The sequence below is a fragment of the Actinia tenebrosa genome, unplaced genomic scaffold (genome assembly GCF_029948245.1).
Source record: "Actinia tenebrosa isolate PJP-AT-01 unplaced genomic scaffold, QUT_ActTen_1.0 PGA_scaffold10__47_contigs__length_13832649, whole genome shotgun sequence".
Classification (NCBI taxonomy): domain Eukaryota; kingdom Metazoa; phylum Cnidaria; class Anthozoa; order Actiniaria; family Actiniidae; genus Actinia; species Actinia tenebrosa.
In genome coordinates, this window is record NW_028292570.1 from 10,760,292 (window position 1) to 10,765,629 (window position 5,338).

The 5,338-nt window shown below is 41.3% G+C and overlaps 1 pseudogene across 1 annotated transcript; it reads left to right on the plus strand.

Annotated features, from left to right (window-relative positions):
* LOC148913013 (uncharacterized) lies at positions 1-1,992 on the plus strand (annotated as a pseudogene). Its single transcript, XR_016119195.1, has 3 exons — positions 1-127; positions 401-547; positions 630-1,992. The product of XR_016119195.1 is annotated as an uncharacterized LOC148913013 (transcript).
* Positions 1,993-5,338: the final 3,346 nt, after the last annotated feature.

Below are 5,338 nucleotides of genomic sequence, written 5' to 3' on the forward strand. Positions count from 1 at the left end.
AGGTCATCTTAAATTCTCTCCTTTGGACTCGATTTTTGGTTCGAAGTAACAATATTCATCGCGTTATCGCGAAACATTTGTCACCGCCGTCCCGCTCGACGGCTGAAAAACATGGCGACTTCGCAAGGTATGTACTTCAAAACTCTCCTTTTTTTTTGGTTTCTTTTCAATTATTGGACTTCTAAAATCTCTAAAATAACAGTTTAGATTGTAAATGGTGATCGGTTGTAATTGGACGGCATTTAATGGCCGATTTGTTTATTTTTTGTGAGAGTGATTCCACGTCCAAAGTCAAGACTAACCCATGTTTACATATATTCGCTGTAGATGTTAGAACTCCCGACGAGCCATCACATACCAAGAAAAATTCTTCGTCCTGATATTTTTATTTTTGTTTTAGATGAAGTAGAAACTCAAGACATCTCTATCTTTCCTTCCCTCACCTTCGATGATGTAGGGAGCTACGCTAAAGAGAAGTCTGGCTGCACAAGCACTTCGAAAGCGTACAAATTTATGGCGGAACCAGGCTATTTACATGACGTTAAAGGTACTTGATAGCCAAAATTTTTTTTCTATTTCATTATGATATGAATGGCGGACAATTCACACTAATTTTTCCAATTTTTTAGTGATATATACCGACCAGTCCATGAGAGTTAAATGCAAGTGTTACCGCTCAATGAGGAAGTCTGAACCACCGCACATTTTAGAGGTGTCAGTCCAGGACAACAATTTGACATTGCTGTCTGGGCTGTGGTCATGTGTAGCTGGGGCAGGTGGATACTGCCATCATGTGATCGGGCTTCTTTACTATTTAGCCCTTCTTAAGCAACTGGGACATCGGATATTGCCTGATGAGCTAACATGTACCAGCATGAAACAGCGTTGGAGCATACCTAGAGGATCCAAAATCGCACAAAAAGAAATACAAGACGTGCTAGTGAAAAACCCCAACTTGGCGCTTCGTACAGTAGATATATCAAGAGTAATTTGTATTCTCCATCTACCCAGTATCCTACCCTCACAAAAGAGCACTTTAATGGTTTCCAACCACCTTGTCCTCTCTTTACAACCATTCTGCCCAATCAAGATCAACTTGACAATATCCCATTTGTACAGAGCAAGTTTGGAAATGTCCCAAAAGGCTGCGTCCTGTCATATCAACAAAAGATGTCAACTGACTACATCATAAATAATTTTACTTGCACTTCTTTCCCAGAGCTTCCCCTCTCAAGTGCAGAGGACAGATTTAACAACGTGTCAATCTGTCTTGACAGTCGTCAACAAGCTATATTTGGAACATTGTCTGTGACAACAGAGTCATCACTGAGAGTGCAGCAGCAAACAGTCACTAAAAGTCAGAGTGATGTATGGCACCTGCTCAGAAAAAAAAGGGTAACAGCAAGCAAATTTGGCATTGTCGCTCGCCGGGTGTCACATTTTGACACCCTTGTCAATCATCTAAACCCCACCAGATTTGTACAAACTGCAGCAATGAGAAGAGGCATTGAACTTGAACCACATGCTGCCATGGTCTATGCTAGCAATGCAAAGGGTGGAAGAGTAAATCTCTTCCCATCTGGGCTGATTGTCCACCCAAAGTGCCCATGGCTAGGTTGTAGCCCAGACAGGAAAGTTTATGACCTTGATGCCGTAAATAATGGTCAGAATCCCTTTGGCTTGTTAGAAATAAAGGTTGTTAAAGAGGGGGAAACATCATTTGACAATGTGAGGTATCTCTCCAAGGACCAGAACACTAACCAGTACAAACTGAAAACAACAGACATTTATTATTACCAGATCCAGTGCCAGCTTGGACTCACAGGATTAGAATGGTGTGATTTTTTCAGTTACAATGACGAAAATTTGTTTGTTTGCTCTAGAATTAATTTTGATTCAGTGTTTTTCCAGCAAGCAAAGGACAAAGTTGATAATTTTTTCTTCAATTACTATTTACATTAATACACTAAGATTTTTGTTGTTGTTCTCAAACCATGGCCAGATTTCTTATGATAACAAATATTATATTATTGTAATAGTTACAAAAAGCAATCTAAGACACATGATAAACCAACCTGCATTAAAGATTACCTAATGGGTTATGTAAGCCACATTAATCATACATTGACCAACTTTTTACAGACACTATGCCTCATTATTACCACTGGCTAAAATAAGTGGGCCTTGAAAATTTGTAAGGAGGCAGGCTACAGTATATAACTGATTGACTGAACCTAAAGTGGACAATGGCACATCTGAATCAAAAACGTGGTACTCTTTGACTCTTCTTATTGCCCTCTCAACATGAATTCTAAGACTTGCTATTGTCTTTGTTTTTTGAACATCTGCAGCAGAGAATTGTTCCTGACTTTCAAGAAACGGAGGAATATTTAACTCTACCCGCTTCTCCCTAAGTAAATCTTCAATGTCAAACCCTTTGTCTGCCATGACTGAATCACCAGGTTCTAACAAATCTAGAATACTGCTGCACCTTGTGATTTCCTTATCACTAATCCCCCCTGTGTAAAGACTAGAAACGAAGCTAATAGCTCCATTAGGGGTAATGCCTATCAAACCCTTGAGTGTAGTATTATTCTTATAACTAGAATAAAGCTGCGACTGAAGTAGTAGGGAGGTAGGTGTTTGAACAAAAATCTCTGTACAATCTAAAATGACGCGTGTGCTTGCATAAAGCCTTTTAAAACCTTCTGGCATAAACCTATCAACATCTTGCCTTGAAGGCCAGATCACTTGACTGTCAAGAAGAAAATACAAAAAATTAGTCCATGTGATCAATTTCCTGCAAACTGACGATTCATGTATTCGGAACCTATGAGCTAAATCCTGTCCGAATAGACCTAGTTATAGGCGTACACAAAACATAAACAATTCATCCACAAGAAGCATATTTCTTGAGTCTGGTCTACTTTCTCTTTCTCCAGAGGCATAACAATATGTCATTTGTGCAGCACATGGCTGCAAAAACTTAAAAAAGAACTGAATATGTAAATAGGATGGGAAACCTGTATAAAATCTTATGATCTCATTGTCTGTGCCAAATCTCTCAAGCCCAAATTTATTAAGTGGTAATTGTTCTGCAGCTTGCCTCTTACTGTCCACAATTTCTTTTGCAGCTTCAACTTTAACCCTTTTTATTTCAGTGAGGGCAGATACAGCAGCAGTAAGGGGGACTCGCGATCACCATTCGGAATTGCCCGGGAATTACCCGTGTTTATGCACTAGCGTCCCCCGCGGGAATTACCCGTGTCCCGTTATATGTTGCGCGAATGTTAAGATATTTGTCTTATATATGCATGAATGTAAAAAGTTCACCAATGACTTCTGTATAATTTGCCTAAGATCCAAAGTTAACATACCTAAGCCCAAGGGTTTCTGGTGTTGTGGTAAGAAAATGCAAATAGAAGACGACACGTCAGCACAGTGTTACGAGTGTGGTAAAAATATTCGCAATGCCGTACCAAATGCTACCAGAGAGCAGTATTACGCTAATGGAGGTCGTAAGAAAACACCTTATAAGAGAATAAAATACTTTAGGGACTGGATGAGTCATATCCAAGGTTTACATCCGGTATATTTAAACAACGAAGTAAGGAAGAAAATCATAGACCACTTAGAAGAGCCAACCCCACAAAGTCTACGGAAAACGCTGAAAAAATTAAAACTAGGGAAATATTACAAAGCTATTCCCTATCTTTTGTCTGAAATTACCGGTAAGTCTATTCCTGAGGTTTCTGATATGAGCAGAGCCGAGTGGATGTTTTGTCGGCTGAACAAGGATATTCCCTATTACCCTGACGTAATCTACGAAATATTTTACAAAATAGACCCCAACCACCCCCTGTTAGGATGGATTCCGAGAAAATAAAAATGCAAAACTGGCGTTTATTTTGCCAGAAACCCCACTGGGGAATGCATCGCGCAGAACACCAAGCTATCCCCAGTGGGGTTTTTTGCATTTTGGGCTTACGGGGCTTATTTCATCCCGCGCCAGAGGCCCTCTAGTACATACACATATATCTTTCTTACGACCCACCAGAGGGTGAACTCCGGACAGCGTCCCGAGACACCCCCTGACTTTTCCAATCGCGAAACCCCCCATCGCGGGGTTGAATCGCACTTTCCACCCCTCCCCCCACGGTTGCTGTGAGTGGGGGAGGCTTTTTTTCACTCACAGCAACCGGTCCAAATGCGTCTACAGCGAGGCTCGAACTCGGGACTTTAGGCCTCCCCAGCTCCAAAGTCCACGATCACGAGCGAACGCCAGACACATCTGGACGCTTATGTATGTGAAAATTATTATATTTAATTTGCATATTTTCTAGACTGACGTTCGATATGTAAATAGAATCCCGTCACGCTCTTTTCGAAGCAGATGTTCAATGAGCGAGCTTTCTTTGAAGCTCTTCTTTCGCTTCTTGATAGATCTTTTTGCGAGATTCCTCGGAAAGATCTTTTACGACTGTTTTTTTATTCCTTATGTCCGACTTTAATTTCTCGTACTTTTCCTCTTCGGTCAGAATAAGCGAGAATTCTACGTCGTCTATCTTTCTGTCACGCAGAGCCTTTGAGACAAGATCGGTAATTGTATTTACTTTAGCCCTTGACAGAGCTATTGTCGTGTCATGCTTGGATATTTTGCTTGACAACTGTTTCATAATGCCCGTAGCAACAGCAGAAATAATACCACAAGCTGCCCCAACGCCGGCCAAAGGAACTCCAACGATTATTCCCGGCCCAGTAAGCGAAGTAGCAACGCCGGAGCCCGTTAACACAACAGATATGGACCCCAAAGTTATCGAAATCTTATGTAGCGTACTCCGGGCTCTGACGTACTTTTTTCGGACTTTTTCGTAGTGTTTTGCCTGCCCTTCCAAGTAAGCCAAGATTAAGTTCGCTTTATTCAGACGAAAGTTTTCGGCGTTTAGTTCGTTAGGCGTAGTATAGGGAACATCTGGGTACAACTTAGGTGCTGATGGAATAACATCCATTATATATACTAATGTACGACGCTTTTGGGAATGATATACAGGAGCAGCCACATCACGACAACTGGAGGGCCTTTAGGAAGATGTTTCCGCATGCAGACCCTAGTAAGTTCGAAAGGAGACCCGATGGGATTTATTACCAAGGCTCCAGGATGTACAGCAATGAGGACTTAAAGCCAAAGCCGGTACCCAAGCCTACGCCGGTGCATCAGGAAGCTCCGCCTAATTTTCCAAGGAATCTATTAATGACCAAGGAAGATTATCCATTTTACGACGCTGAAGGTGGTGTAAACAACTTCGAAAAATTGGTAACGCACCTGAAGATTTCAGTG